General features: G+C 50.0%; 1 pseudogene; it reads left to right on the forward strand.

Moving 5' to 3' along the window:
- Positions 1-1,034: 1,034 nt before the first annotated feature.
- Positions 1,035-15,462, forward strand: LOC134434459 (olfactory receptor 14A16-like; annotated as a pseudogene).
- The last annotated feature ends 1,071 nt before the right edge of the window (positions 15,463-16,533 follow it).

A 16,533-nucleotide genomic window follows, 5' to 3' on the forward strand; every position in this document is an offset into this window, starting at 1 on the left:
GCTCCTGGAGCCATCTCCTAAAGCTGGAACATCCCAATGCCTACAGACCCTGTGAGTACATTCTCTGATTGTCTCTTGTGCAGAGCAGCCAGGGCTGCCCAGGGCTGTCGTGCAGAGCAGGGTCCTGCAGCCCAGGGCGCTGTGCTGGGGCAGGGACTCTGCTGCCTGCCAGGGACAGCTCTCAGCCGGCCCTGGCAGCTGCTCCCAGCACTGGGGCACAAGGTCTGGGTGGGAGGAGACAGCTGGTAAGGCTTGGAAGTGTTCTCTTTGTGGTGGTGAGGATGCTGCATTTTTCAGAATTGATCATGCATGATATATAACTGCTGCACATTTCCAAGTATTTTATACAGGGAGCACAGCAAGGCAGGGGCTGCATAAAAGAGGAATTCCTGTTTTTTTAACCTACTGGTCTCAGTTGCCTGGATGGGAAATTGCCTATAGATATTCATCTCTTATTCTGGCTGAGAAAAACAAAAACATTTTTTCTCAGATCTGAATAAACCATGCAGTCACAGAAATCAGCTCAGGACCCCTCACAGGTGGCATCAGTGTTGCTTTTCCAGCCTCATCAAGGTTGCTCTGACATTGCCATCAGAGCCTGCAGAGCCAGAGCTGTCCCTGGACAGTGCCAGAGTTGGGAGGGTCCTGCAGGGCAGAGCTGAGCCCCCAGGACTGGGCTGGGCTCTGGCAGCACTGGCAGGGCCCAGCCCTGGGCACAGGGAAGCAGCTGCTGGCAGGGACAGCTCCAGGCAGCAGAGCCCTGGACAGGCAGTGGGCGGAAAGTGCCCCAAGGCTCTGCTGGGATATTTAAAATCCTCTCCAAACCCAACTATTCCATGATTACTTTTTTTACAGATCCTCCTGCCAAGACATTGAAAATGTCCAACAGCAGCTCCATCAGCCACTTTCTCCTGCTGGCATTGGCAGACACGTGGCAGCTGCAGCTCCTGCACTTCTGCCTCTTGCTGGGCATCTCCCTGGCTGCCCTCCTGGGCAACGGCCTCATCATCAGCGCCGTAGCCTGCGGCCACCACCTGCACACGCCCATGTTCTTCTTCCTACTCAACCTGGCCCTAACCGACCTGGGCTCCATCTGCACCACTGTCCCCAAAGCCATGCACAATTCCCTCTGGCACACCAGGGACATCTCCTACACAGGATGTGCTGCCCAAGTTTTTTTTTTGCTTTCTGCGCAGCAACAGAGTTTTATCTCCTGACCATCATGTGCTATGACCGCTACGTGTCCATCTGCAAACCCCTGCACTACGGGACCCTCCTGGGCAGCAGAGCTTGTGCCCACATGGCAGCAGCTGCCTGGGCCAGTGCCTTTCTCTTTTCGCTGATCCACACGGCCAATACATTTTCCCTGCCCCTGTGCCATGGCAATGACCTGGGCCAGTTCTTCTGTGAAATCCCCCCAATCCTCAAGCTCTCCTGCTCCAAACATTATCTCAGGGAATTTGTCCTAATTGCTGTAAGTGTGTGTTTAAATTTTGGTTGCTTTGTGTTCATTGTTTTCTCCTATGTGCAGATTTTCAGGGCTGTGCTGAGGATCCCCTCTGAGCAGGGACGGCACAAAGCCTTTTCCACCTGCCTCCCTCACCTGGCTGTGCTCTCCCTGTTCCTCAGCACTGCAGCGTTTGCTCATCTGAAACCCTCCTCCATGTCCTCCCCATCCCTGGATCTGGCCCTGTCAGTTCTATACTCGATGGTACCTCCAGCCCTGAATCCCCTCATCTACAGCCTGAGGAACCAGGAGCTCAAGGCTGCAGTGTGGAGACTGATGACTGGAGGCTTTCAAAAACATTAAACTGCTGGCCAGTTTCTGGAAATCACCTGTAATAAAACTCGGTTTTGATACCTTCTGTTGGTTTCATTTTGGAGGTTCCTTTTCTTTGTTTTACTTTTTTAATCTTGTCTGATACTCTTAGATTGGACGTGACCAACACGTGTTCTCTAGTTTATATACTTTTAAGAAAGCATCATCTTAAAGTCATTAATTACATCACAATAAAATATTATATTAATTAGAGCAAAGATCTTTGTATCAATGTAATTAGCAAAAATTTTACAGAAATTTAATAAGGCACATTTACGTATGCACCTAGCCTAGCTTGCAAATATTTGCATCTTTCTTTTCAAATGTGTTTCCATGTTGATGTCTTGTCTTCTTCCTGGCTATGCAAACACTTTAAAATCATCAACTGGTTTTTAATCCATTAACTCAGCTTTGCTTGTAAGCTAGCTGTCAAGTCCTTCTGTATTTTCCACAGAGAAATGTCACTGATAATGCCATTTCCCATTTTGTTTCTCTCCACAATCACTGTGGTCACAGACTGTGTCAATGTGGGGTTGCACCCTCAGTGTTTTAAAGGAGCTAAATGCTCTCCCAGCAAAGTTTTCTGCAGACATGCCCTTTTGTTGCCTTCTCTGGAGCTGCAGCAGCAATGTCTGTGTGCAGAGCTGGGGGCAGATCAGTGCTGGCCCAGCAGCTGTGCCCAGCAGCAGCAGCACTTGGTGTTGCCAGTGCTGCTGCCGTGGCCCTGCCCCACTGCCCTGGTGGCCCTGGTGTTGCTGCAGGGCCTGAGTGCTCTCGGGGCCGGGCACAGTCCTGGGGGTGGCAGTGCCAGGGCTGCAGCAGGGACAGGCCATGGGCACAGCTGGGGCAGCGCTGACGCCTCAGGCCAGGCCCTGGGAGCTCCAGGCTCCTTGCCCAGGCTCTCTCAAGAACACGGCCAGGCCAATGCTCAGCACAGAAAACCCCCGTGAGCAGCCCCAGGTTGGCTGTGGGCAGGCTGGGGGCAAACAGCATGGCTGGGGCTCTGCAAGGCCCCAGGGGGAGATGGGAACGAACAGCAGAGCAGGGATTGATCCATCCCCAGTGCGCTGCACATCCCAGGGCAGCGTCCCAGAGCATCCTCATGGAGCTGCCAACAACATCCCCCCTCTGCAGCCCTGGCCTCTCCCCCAGCTCACACAGGTGTCCCATCCTTGCAGGCACAGACACGGCAGCACTGGCTCAGCAGCCCCTGTTTGCATTGCACACAGCAGGCGGGAGCACTCCCATGCTGTTGGTGTGGGAACATGAATCTGAGGGAGCACAAATGCCATCAGCCCCTGGGGCCAGCAAGGGCTGGGGGACACCAGGGAAATCACTCAGCTTTGTCCTGGCCTCTGCAGTCAGCCAGAAACTTTGTTCCCATCAGCTGGGAGTTTCATGTCCCACTGCAGACACTGTTGGTCAGAGCCAGGGCTGCCTGACAGCCACCCCCAAACTGCCCTGAACATTTCCTTGGCTTCACTTTTGCTTTCTCTACTCTTTCTGATGCAAATTTCTTCCTATTGCCCACTCCAGTGGGATCAGAACTGGACAAAGCCCTTGAGGTGCTGACCAACCAGTGCTGAGCTCAGGGGAAGAATCACTGCCCTGGTCCTGCTGGCCACACCATTCCTGATCCAGGCCAGGAGCCATTGGCCTTCTTGGCCACCTGGGCACACTGCTGCCTCATGTACAGCCTGCTGTCCATCAGTGCCCCCAGGTCCCTTTCTGCCTGGCTGCTGTCCAGCCACTCTGTCTCAGCCTTTAGCACTGCAGGGGTTGTTGTGGCCAAAGTGCAGGACCCGACATTTGGACTTGTTAAACCTCACCTTGTTGGATTTGGCCCCTGGACCCAGCCAGTCCAGGGCTCTGTGCAGAGCCCTCCTACCCTCCCGCAGATCAACACTCATACTCAGCTTGGTGTCATCTGCAAATTTGCTCATGATGGAGTCAATCCCCTCATCCAGATCATCAATGCAGATATTGAAACCCACGCTGGCTGGCTCTGATCCCTCAGCCGTCCTGTGGGTGCCCTGGGATGGCAGTCAGGGTGATCTGTTCCATAACCTTTCCTGGCACCCAGGTCAGGCTGACAGGCCTGGAGTTCCCCAGATCCTCCTCCAGCCCTTCCTGCGGATGGGCTCACATTGGCACCTCCCATCCTCTGGGACCTCCTTGGTGAGCCAGGACTGATGGTAAATGATGGAGAGCAGCTTGGGGAGCTCATCCACAGCTCCCTCATCCCCCTAGGATGGATCCCATCTGATCCCATGCACCTGAGAGCAGCTGAGTAGCTCAGCAGGTCACCCACTGCTTCCTCCTGGATTACAGGGGGGCTGTTCTGCTCCTTGTGCCCATCTACCAGATCAGGAGAAAACTTGTACTGAGGACAACCTATCCTAAAATTTAAAATTGTGACAAACAAGGTGTTAAGTAGCGCAGGTTTTCCTCATCTTTAGTTACTATATTCTCCACTGTACCTAAAAAAGAGTAGAGGTTGTCCTAATCTCATGTTTTTCTAGTAATTTATTTGGAGAAACATTCAGTATTATTTTTCATAGAAATGGCCAGATTAAGTTCTAAATGAGCTTTCACCTCTTTCCTTTTCTTTGTGTACGACTTAACTACATTCTTAAACATTTCCTAAGTTGCCTGGCCTTCTGTCCAAATGTGATGTTCCCTCTTTTTTCCCTGAGTTCCCACAAAAGCCCCATGGACAGCCAGGCCAGTCATTTTCCTCACTAGCTCATCTTTTGCCACACTGGGACAAGCTGCTCCTTCCCCCTTAAGATTACTTTCTTGAAATGTGTCCATCCTTCCTGGATCCCTTTGTTTTTAAGGGCTGTTTCCCTTTTAAAAATCAGTGCCTGATTCATTACTCCCCAAATCTGCATCCTAAACAGGCCAAAGTCTGCCCTTCCTAATTCCAGTGTAGAACTTTTGTTGCTGCCCCTCCCTCTTTCACAGAACATTGAAAACTTGATTATTTCATGGTCACTGTGCCCCAGGCAGCCTCCGAGCCCCACATCTGCCACCAGCCCTTCTCTGTTTGTGAACAGCAGCAGACAGAGCTTTCCTTGGCAGTGGGAGTGTTACAAAATTCAGTAAAACAGAAAATTACTTAACCTCAAAGGAGCATTAGAAGCACCATTCTTGATTCAGCTGGATGCACGGCGTATAGCTCCTCCCAAAGCCGTACATGGTGAGTACAGGAAAGTTTCTGTTTCTTTTCTGTATTTTCCACACATATTCATTGATTGTCCTGGACTAAACACACATCTGATAATCATTTCCTCAAAATCATTAACATATTTCCCCTCCCCTTTACCCATGCATTCTCCTGTCCTGGGGGTCTCTCTGATGGTCCCTGGTGCTCGTGGACCCCAATGTTCCCGTGGGCCTGGCTGAGCTGGCAGGACACTGAGGCTGGTGAATTTCAGTTCCCTTCTCACACAATGGGCATTGTGTGGTTTCCATAGGCCTGGGGTTTTGGAGAATCAGCATTGTGTGTGCTCACCTGGTGTAGACAATTTATCATTTGGTGACATGAGGTCACAGAGTGGGCTATCACATCACAGAGTGGGTTATGTGATGTCATCGAGCAGCTATGGCATCATGGACTGTCTCTGTGACATCACAGAATCACCTGTGAAATCACAGGGCAGAGGACTGACATCAAAGAGCAGACTATGACATCACAGAGTTGGTGGTGACATCAGAGACCAGCTGTGTGACATTAGATAATGGGTTGTGACATCACAGAGCAGACTATGACATAGAGGAGGGGGCAGGTGACTGTGTGACATCACAGGAATGCTGTGTGAGGTCACTGGGTTGGTCACTCTGCCCCAGCTCCCCCTCTCAGTTTCCCCCCAGAAGTCCAAAGCTGTTCATGCCCAGCAGGGTCCCTGTCCCCTGGGATCCCCCCGGCCCACCTGGAGCCACAGCCTCCATCAAAGGATGTTCCACAAAATCAACCCCAAAACCTGACACAGGGACAGGGGGCTGGGCTGTGTGACCAGGACATCAAGGACGGGGATTATCCAGGTCACTGGGGCCTGGTCTGGGTTCCCCAGGGCAGGAAAGATGTGGCAGCTGGAGCAGGGCCTGGGAAGGGCCTCCAAGGTGGGGCTGGAGCCCTTGGGCTGTGAGCAGAGGCTGAGGGAGCTGGGCTTGTCCAGCCTGGAGCAGGGAAGGCTGAGGGGCTCCTCATCCCAGCCTGGCAGTGCTGGTGAGGAGGGGATGGACAGCACAGACCCCCTGTTTGTCTCAGGCAGTTTCTTCTGCAAAAAAAGCTGGTGGTGGTTGATGCCAAGGAGCTGAAAGCTGCAGGTGCAGCCTGCAGTGGAGGAAGCTCAGTATTATACAAGGCTACTCAGGGCCCCAGGGGTTGGCTGAGGGAAATGGTGGGGAGGGGGTCGGGAAAAAGTCTGATTGATTGTCAGCCACAAAGATGTTCATGTCTACTCACACTGCATTAGGATGTGCTAAGATCAATATCAACAGGAAATTGCTGGTATCAATCTACAAGCAGGAAAAGAAAATTAACAGGAAAAAATACTATCTTCGTTTCATGGTTTTCAATATAGTAGATTCAGTTCAAATACAACTCTGAAATCCATCTAATTAACCACAAAAATCTGTAGACCTTAAATGAAATTATTCCCAAGGGCTTGTCTTGTCAGAGTGTTTTAAAATGTTAATGAGCCCTTCAGCTCTGAATTCCTGAACTGAAAAGCTGAAGCTGGAACAAGCCTCTGGAGAAGTAAAATTCGTAAGGGAAACTCAAAGGTGCTGAAGATCCATCCTGATCAGAGCAGGAATGAGAAGAAATGGGCACAGCTTTGTGGCTGCCCCAGCTTTGGGATGGGCCCTGGACCTGGAGCAGGAGCAGCTCTTGAGGGCCCCAAGGCCGCAGCTCTTGTGCTGCCCTGGGCAGATGGGATGGCAGCAGGGGCTGCAGAGCTCTCAGCACCTCAGCCTGAGGGGAGCAGGGCAGCCAGGAAGCCTCCTTTGGCCTTGGCCAAGCACCTTCCCCCATGGCTGGGGCTGAGTCCTGTGGCAGCGGCAGCTGCTGCTGTGCCCTTGCCAGGGGCTGAGGCCGTGGGGCAGTGGCCAGAGCAGCCTGGCCTGAGCAGAGCTGTGGGGCCAGAGGTGGCTGGGCTGGGCTGGGGAGAGGCCCTTGGTGCTGCCCAGAGCTCAGGGCAGCTGGCAGAGCTTGCAGGGGGCTGGGCTGGGCTCCGAGAGCCTGGCCCAGAAACCATCAGTGTCCATCTCAGCCTGGCTGAGCACGCAGGGGCCAAGAAGCGCAGCCAGGGTCTGCACATTCTCTGTGTGGGAGCTGAGCTTGTGAGCCCTGAGCCCTCCCAAGTGCTGGGGCTGCACCTCCAGCTCCCGAGGAGATGTGACAAATAGGAGCAGAGACAAAGAATTCCTGCTGGATTCTTTATTGGGTTTGCTTATACAGGTGACCTGGATCCATATGTAGACAAGGGGTTTTGTGTCAGAAAACACTGGGACAGTGATAAGAATAATATTTTTTAGCTGAAAATTATATTTGATGTATAATGACACAATGACAAAAAATGACACATGATCAGGCAGGCATTTGAGTTTTTCAGAGGACAGGAGTCTCATTGATATTCCAGAAATCAAACCTGTTCAAATACTTTCCTCAGGGCTTTCTTGAGATGAGAGGTAACCACCAGAGGCCAAGGCCAGCCAGAGCACTCTTTCCTGGCAGCTTTTGTCTGGGAGAACCCTTGCATATAGGGAATTTTTCAGAGGGAGTATCATTTTTGGCACTGGGAACCTGTAAAGACCGGAGGTTCTTTTCCATATCAGAGAAAGCACATGGTGCCAGTTCTTCAGGGGCTGATGAGAGGAACATTCCAAGATCAGCTGGACCTGTCAGGTGGACTCTGGGAAGCCAGGCCAGCCAGACCTGTTCCATGTTCCCTTGGTTCTGTGAGGCCCCACGGTGTCATAATGGTCTCCATGATTCCTTGGGGCCTTTTGATTTATTAAAAATATGGATGTTGGTCTAGTACCTATAGCCAACTGTGACAGACAAAGACTCTCTAACAGTTAGAAAGTGTATGTTTATTGTGACACCGGGCAGCATGTGGGATAGCTCCCAAATACACACCGCAATTTACAGGTGATTACAGAGTCCTTTTATCTATACAAATATTGAATACCCAAAATACAAATGCACATTCATAACTTTGGTACATCCCATTCCCCACTTTGTATGGTAATTAGTTCAAAAGCTATTAAGCATGCGTAGTTTGTTCCTCTAAATGAGTCGGTGGTCCCTTTCATGGGGACAGGTCCCAAAATGAGGAAGTAAATGAAGTCTTCCTTGTTCTGACCTTTCTACCTTTTCAATGCAAATGCGACAAATGAACCCTTGGTAGTACTCCCATTCCCGTCTTCAATTGGCTTTGGAACAGAGGAGACCTACAATTGTCTTATGATCCTAAAAGATACATACCAGTTTCTATATTCTTCATTATAAAGCCAGCTAACCAAACATTATGTTGACAAGCAATCAATTATTAGTTAACTACTAACTCTTAACTTCATCAAAGCCTACCCATTTTTTTTATTAACTCTAATAAAGCTTATCTCTAACTAAAACCTCAGTGCCTTTGAAATCCCTAAAGCCCTTAAAGTTTATGTCACACTAGCAATGCCACAATGCTCTCCATGGATCCACAGTGCCCTGCAGGATCACAACGGCCCTTTGGCTCCACAAGGCCCTGAAATGCAGCAATGGCCTCTTGGTTCCACAAAGCCTTGCTGCTTCACACTGGGCCCTTGGGACCATGCAGCCCAAAAGAGCCACAGTGATGTCCTTGGTTCTATGAGGCCCCACAGCGTCACATTGGTCTCCACAGAAAGGAAACCACAGAGCCTCCATGTTTCAGGGGCTGATGAACTGCAGTCACCAGAGGCCAAGGCCAGGCCTGTCTCTCCTGGCAAGTTTTTCCTGGAGCAACCCTTGGATTTTTGAAATCTTAGATGTTGAATCCAAATTTCAGCCCTTTTTGCCTGAAAGAGAAGGCCAGTTCTTTTCCATAGGAAGGAAAGCACAGACCCCCTGTGTTTGAAAGGCAGGTGAGAGCTGGCCTTAAGGAGGCCAAGGCCAGCCAGACCTGTCTGTAATGGCAGCTTTTGTGTAGGAGCAATCTTTGGATATAGGACTTTTGGAGGTAGAATCCCAATTTCAGCCAGAGTGCGTGGAGAAGAAGGATGGTTCTTTTCCACAGAAAGGAAAGGGCAGAGCCCCAGTGTTTCAGGGCAGAACAGAGGCCAAGTCCAGCTAGAGAAGTCTGTCCTGGCAGCTTTTGTACAGGAGAAACCCTTGCATATAGGGAATTTCCGAGGAAAAGTACATGTTTTAGCCATAGGTGCCTGTGCAGGAGGGAAGGTTCTTTTCCATAGAAAGGAAAGCACAGAGCTCCAGTGTTTGAAGGCAGGTGAGAGCCAGCTCTCAGAAAGTCAAGATCAGCCAGACTTGTTCGTATTGGCAGCTTTTGTCTGGGAGCAATCCCTGGATATTGGGAATTTGGGAGGGTGAATCCCATTTTCGCCATGGATGCTTGAATGAGAAGGACAGTTCTTTTCTATCTGAAAGAAAGTGCAGAGCCCCAATGTTTCAGGAGTACATGAGAAAAGACCCTCGACAAGCCAAGGGTAGTTGGACCAGTCAGGCCAAGCCAACCAGAGCTGTTCCCTGTTCCTTAGGATCCATAGGGCCCCACAGTGTCACACTGGCCACTTGTTTCCATGTGACCCCATAGTGTCACAATGGTCCCTTGCTTCCATGAGGCCTTGCAGTGTCACAGGGGTCTCCTTGGTTCCATGGTGTCACACTGGACCCTTGGTTCCATGGGGGCTCCCAATGTCAGAAGGGTCTCATTGGTTCCATGAGGCCCTGCAGAACCCCTTGATTCAATGAGGCCTCCAAGTGTCAGAATGGCCTCCAAGATTCCATGAGGCCCCACCATGTCACAATGGACCTTTGCTTCCATGGTGTCCCACACTGTTGAATGAATCCATAGTACCATGGGGCCCTGTAGTGTCACAATGGACTCCTTGATTCCATGGTGCCACACAGTGTGACAACTGCCCCTTGGCCTGCCAAGACTCCATAGTGTTACAATGGTTCCTTGATTCCATGAGGCCTTGTAGTGTCACAATGGCCCCTTGTTTCAGTGAGAACTTTGGAGTCACTATTGTCTCCATGATTCCATAAGGCCTTGCAGTGTCACAACAGACCATTAGTTTCACTGAGCCCCACAGTATCACTGTGGTCTCATTGGCTCCACAAGGCTCTGAAGTGTGACAATTGCCCTTTGGTTTCACAAGGCCTCAAAGTGTAAAAATGGCCTCCATGGTTCCATGAGGCCCTGCTGTGTCACAATGGACCTTTGGTTCCCTGATGCCCCAGAGTGTCCCAATGGTATCTTTGGTTCCATTGGACCCTTCATCCCATGGAGACTCACAGGGATCACTGTAGTTCCCTTGATTCCATGATGCCCGGCCATGCTATAATGGCCCCTCGGTTCCAGTGGGTCCCAAAGTGTCAGAATGGATCTCCATTGTTCCATGAGGCTTCTCAAAGTCACTGTGGTCCCCTTGGTTTCACAGGGTCCCACAGTGGAAAAATGGACTCTTGGTTCCATGAGGTTCCTCAGTCGCAATGGTCTCCTTGGATACGCAGTGTCACAGTGGCCCCTTGGCTCCATGTCACCAGGCTGAGTCACAATGGCCCCTTGGTTCCAAGAGGTTTCTCAGATTCACAATGGTCTCCTTGGATCCGCAGTATCACAATGGACCATTGGTTCAATGTGGCCCCAATGTGCCAAAATGGATTTTGGTTCCATGGGGTTCCGCTGGGTTACAATGGACCCTTTGTTCCATGCGTTTGCTCAGTGTCACAGCTGATTCCTTGGTTCTATGAGGACTTGCTGTCACCAAATCTCCAAAATATCAGCATAAGACTCATAAACACTAAATTGCTATTTAAGAGGGTATCATTGATTCAGGCCTGAGGTCTAGTGAGGGATAACTCCTAACCTTATGTGGGCATGTAATTCTACCAGTGTCACTAAATGTGTATTACTATTTACCCATTACCACAAAACCCACCCCAAGTTCCCAGTTTCAGTCCTTCTTTTTTCTGCCATTACATCCTTGAGCCAGATGTCTTCTTGTCTTCCAACCATCTTTGCTGGGAAAGCAGCACCTGCATTACTTGTTCCTGTGCTAAAAGTTCACAGGCACAGTAAAAATGTAATGAACCCTTTTGGTATCAAGGCCAAGGCTTTGTGTGGGCAGGCAGAGGCAGGCAGGAGCCAGAGCTGTCAGCAAACGAAGGGCCCAGCCAGGTGGGGCAGCCGGGGGATGCCGACAGCCTGCAGGGACAGAAGCGCAGGGCAGGGACACCATGGGACAGCCTGGGCTGCATAGGGCACAGGGATGGGCAGCAGCTGCAAGACAGCCCTGACAGAGCCAACTTGGGCAACACTTTGGCCATGGCAGGCAAAGAGCACCAAAGCCCCAGAGGGTCATTGAAGTCCTTGTGTTGTGTCTGTGCTGCTGAGCTGGGCCGGGCTCCTGTCCCGGAGGCAACTCCTGGCAAGGGCAGCGCTGCAGAGAGACAGCTGTGGCCAGGAGCAGCTCCTGTGCACAGCCCAGCAGGGCTGGGGCACTGCCAGGGCCCCTCAGGGACACCAGCAGGGCACAGACAGAGCTCACAGGGGCTCAGCACTGGCAGGGGCTGTGGCATGTCCCCGAGGGGGCTGTGTCAGAGCAGCACCTCTGTGGCTGTGTCATAGAGGCACAGAGCAGCTGGGATGTCAGCAAGGGGCTGTGTGACAGCACAGAGTGGGCTGTGTGGGGTCACAGATTGGACTATGACATCACAGAGTTTGTTGTGTGAGGTCACTGAGCAGTTACAGCATCATAGAGGGGACTGTGTGACATCACAAAGCAGGCTGTGACATCATGGCATGGCTGTGTGACATCATAGAGCTGACTGTGAGGTCAGAGTGTGTGCTGTGACATTACAGTGTGGCAGTATGACATCGCAGAGAGAGTTTTGTGACATCACTGAGACTGTTGTGACATCACGCAGCTGCCTGTGACAATAAAGAGTAGGGTGTAAGGCCATAGAGCAGATCCTGCCATCATGGAGGATGTCTCTGTGACATCAGAGAGTGGGTTATGACATCACTGGTTGGCTGTGTAACATCATAGAGCAGGCTGTGACAACACAGAACAGACAGTGACATCACAGGGTGCCTTTTTGTCATCACAGTGTTTTCTGTGACATCACAGTGCAGCTGCATAACATTCCAGGGTGACATCCCAGATTTGGTTCTGTGGCATCACAAGTGTGATATGTGACATTCCAGAGTGGGCTGTGACATCATTGGTGTCTATGTGACATTGCAAAAGAGCTGTGTGGCATCATAAGGGGCTGTGTGACATCACAGGGGCTGTGTGAGGTCACTGGGGAGGTCACTCTGCCCCGGCCCCCCTCACAGTTCCCTCCAGAGCAGTCCAACCCTGCTTGTGCACAGCAGGGTCCGCTGTCCCCCCGGGTCCCCCTGCCCCTGGCCCTGCAGCCTCCCCCAGAGGATGTTCCACGAGATTGACCCCAGAGCCTGACACGGGGATGGGGGGCCGGGGCCCTGGGGGTGGCACAGGGGGACAGGGAGCCCCCAGCAGCATCCCCGTGTCCCCCAGGGCCAGAGCCTGGGCCAGGGCTCCTTCACCCTGTTATGAATAAGGCCTTGAGAGCGCTGAAAAGATCCCCAGCAAGGGATCAGCAAAAACCAGATTTAATATTAAGGGACAGCAGCACAAAGTTCCTTAGCAAGAGTCACTGCTCCTGACTGGACACTTCAGGCACAGCAAGGAAACAAAGCATCAACAAAACCAAACAAAATCCAGGCAATCAAACCAGAAATCAGGCTAGAACTCTTCCTGGGTATGTGTGAGACACAAGGACAGTGAGGGTAAAGATAAAATGAATATGGCCAAAAAGCTTAACAGAGCTCAAACTTTACAGGACTTAACTTACACCTTAACCTTAACTGATACCTTCAACTCCCCAGTTTAGCAAAAGAACAGCACTTAACACTATTTAACCTAACTTAAAACCTATGAGTTAGAAATTTAAGGGAGGAATTACACTTAACAATCCTTAACTTAGCTAATAAATAAAATTTACCAACTTAGAAAAAGAACAACTCTTAGCAGCATTTAACTTCGTTTAGACCTCGTGACTAAAATTTACTTACTGATACATGGATATCTGACTGACTCAGCTATCCAAGACACTCAAGCCCTCAGAGAGCAGCATTTCTGCCACATTTCCCCAGCACAAGCACTCCTGTGTGCACACAGACACCAAGAGTCAGTGCAAGGCACCTGTGAGAAATTCCCCTGAGGGCAGGAAATGCTCACTGTGGATCCTTTGGCATCTCTCCAGTGGGTGAAGGGCTGAGCCTGGAGGAGTGGGGGGATCGGCCCAGGCTCTGTGGTTGTTCAGGATCCCCGAGTGCAGCAAATGGGAGAGTTCCTGGCTGGGAGAGGCCCCACTCAGAGGGAGTCGCTGGCCCAGAAGAGCTCCAAGGGCTCCTTTTGGAGCACTGTTTGTAGGGCCCCAAGAGAGGGACTTCAGTCCCAGCAATGGTTCATCCTGGCCGCACTTGGCATCAGCAGCTTTCTTTGGCAGTGTGAGAACAGGGATGTTGTGCCACTGAGGGAACAAAAACAGTTCCCAGGGCTGCTGCTAAAGGAACCAGGAGCTGGTTGGGCAGCAGCAGTGCCTGGAGCAGACAGTGTTTGTGATGAGCTGCAGAGGAGCTTAGCCCAGGGGCTGTTGGCCAAGGCTGAGGCCCAAGGAGCATTTCTCAGCTGGCAGGGGGGCCTGAGAAGGGGAGGGGGGAATGCAGCAGCACAGGGCCCCTGGAACCAAGGGACCATTGTAACACTGTGGGGCCCTGTGAGACCAAGGGACCATTGTGATACTGTTGAGACTCATGGAGTCATGGACAGCACTGTGACATTGCTGGGCCTCATGAAACCAAGGGGACCGTACTGACTCTGTGTGGCTCCATGGAATGTAGGGATCATTGTGACATTGCGAGCCCCCATCAAACCAAAGGTCCATTGTGACATTGCAATGCCTCATGGAACCATGGAGAGGCCATTAAGAGACTTCCCAGCCTTATGGAACCAAGGGGCCATTGTGGCACTGAGGGGCACCATGAAACCAAGGAGACCATTCTGACATTGAGGGGACTCATGGAATCATGGAGACCCTTTGACACTATGAGGCCCCATGGAATAAACAAAGCATTGTGACACTTTAAGGCCTCATGGAAATAGTGAGACCATTGTGACCCTGGGGGTCCCCACAGAACCGAGAGGACCATTGTCATACTTTGGGGCCTTGTGAAAGCAAGAGGCCTTTGTGACACTGCAGGGGTGCATGGAACCAAAGCTCCAGGGTGACACAGAGGGGCCTCGTGTCATCAATGGTCCATTGTGACACTGTGGAGCCAAAGGGGACCATTGTGACACTGCAAACCCCCAGGGTCCAAAGGTCCATTGTGGCATTGCAGGGCACAGAGGAGTCCTGTGACACTGGGGCCTGGGGAACAACAGAGACCACTGTGACACTGCAAGACCTCATGGAACCAAGGTGTCATTGTAACACTATAGGGCACGATAAAACTAAGGGAACATGGAACAGATTGGGCTGGTTCAGCCTACTGGGCCCCCTTACTGGTCCAGCTGACCTTGGCAAGTGGATGGTCTCTTCTCATTCACTATTGAAACACTGGGGCTCTGTGCTTTCCTTGCTATGGAAAAGAAGTGTCCTTCTCCTCCAGGTGCCCATGGCCAGAATTGGGATTCCACCTCCAACATTGCCTTACTGTTATAGACTGGAGGAGATTGTTGGCTCAAAACATTTCATGTGTGGGGATGAAGGGGCAGGTATAGCACTGCCCTGCCCTGGCACCCCAATCCCCCCAGAGCCTCTACCCCAGCCCAGCAGTGGCTGCCAGTCCCTGGCACAGCACAGGCAATGCTCCACAGCCATCTCTGCAGCCCCCAGCCCAGCTCCTGAGGGACCAAATGAGCCCAAGTCCCACCTGGGGGAAGGGCCCAGGGAGACCAAGGGGTATTTAAGGCTGACCACAAGGCAAGCACACATCTTGACCCTACCTCCTCCTGGAATTTTCATCTGAACAACACTGGAATCCAGGAGTTGGTAGCTGTATGTGTGCTCCTCTGTATCTTTTTTGTGTTTTTCTCTTTCTGTGTCTTCTTCTGTTTCTGTTCTCCTGCAAATTTTGATTAACATTAAATTGAACAGGCTTAGAGTTTGTGAGGTTGAATACACTAAGTCAATGCTTTGAGAAGTGTTTTTTGTTGGTTGAATGTCTGTCGTAGTTTGAACATGAGAAGAATTATACAAAGTAATACAAAACTTTTTGTGTAACTGACAATCTGTTAAACCACTAAGATACTGAACATGCCTCTGTTAAACACATATGTTAAAGATGAAAAAACCCAGGAACCTCCTCTTTCTTTTCCAGGCAACAAAGAAGTAGCGGGCCCTGGCCCAGGCCCCCATCTCAACCAAACCAAACCAAACCAAACCAAACCAAACCAAACCAAACCAAACCAAACCAAACCAAACCAAACCAAACCAAACCAAGCAACCGTGCCATGGGCCGAGCCCCTTCTCCCCTCCCCAGGCTATCCCTTGTTCCCATCAGCCCCATTCTAACCAAAAGAAACCCCAACAACTAACAAACAGGAAAATAAAAGAGGACACAAAACCCCAATCAGAACAAAGCTAGGCAGAGCTATTAAAATCTTACCATCAAGTCCCCTCTCCCCAACACAACTGAATCCAAAAACTCCTACAACCTATAACCCATAAAAAATAACCCTCCAACTAAAATTAAACACAAAAAAAACCCCAAAACCAGCTATAAAACCAATCCTAACACAACCCAACCATTACTTCCACCACAAGTTACTGGTGGGTCAGGTGTTAACCCTTTCCATATTTCAATCCTCTTCCAAGTAAAAGAAAAATAAAATACAAACATATATTAAAAAAAAAAAAACAATTAAACCATCAAGATCAGTAAAGAAGAACAAATATCCCAATTAAAAAAGAAAAAAAAATACCTTAATCTTAAAACTAAAATACTCTTATAAACCATAAAAACCCTCTTTTTCTTTATAACACTTAAAACTATAAAAAATATTCAAATTAATATCAAACAAAAACCTCCATACTAAGAGAAAAAAAAACCTGTAATTCCATAAAAAGTTTAAACAGAAATGAAAAGTAGTCTAGTACCCTCAAGAGGAGATCTCTATTCTCAGAGATAAAGATATTTTAGAAGTAAACAATAAAAACATTACCTTTGAACAACACATCTTTAAAACAATACCTCATTAGTCGTCGTGGCCCACCAACAAGATGCAAACAATCTTGTAGCAATAAAAACAACTTCACAATACCAAATTTCCCCAGACAGCTGTTAGCCATGACAAAATTAAGAACCACAAAAACTATTTTTTCCTCTTAAAAAAAAATGTCCATAACCATAACAAGAAAACTTCTCTCCCTAAGTAAACTAAAAAAATCTATTCTAGAAATAGTA

This window comes from Melospiza melodia, unplaced genomic scaffold (assembly GCF_035770615.1).
Source record: "Melospiza melodia melodia isolate bMelMel2 unplaced genomic scaffold, bMelMel2.pri scaffold_37, whole genome shotgun sequence".
In the NCBI taxonomy this organism is placed as follows: domain Eukaryota; kingdom Metazoa; phylum Chordata; class Aves; order Passeriformes; family Passerellidae; genus Melospiza; species Melospiza melodia.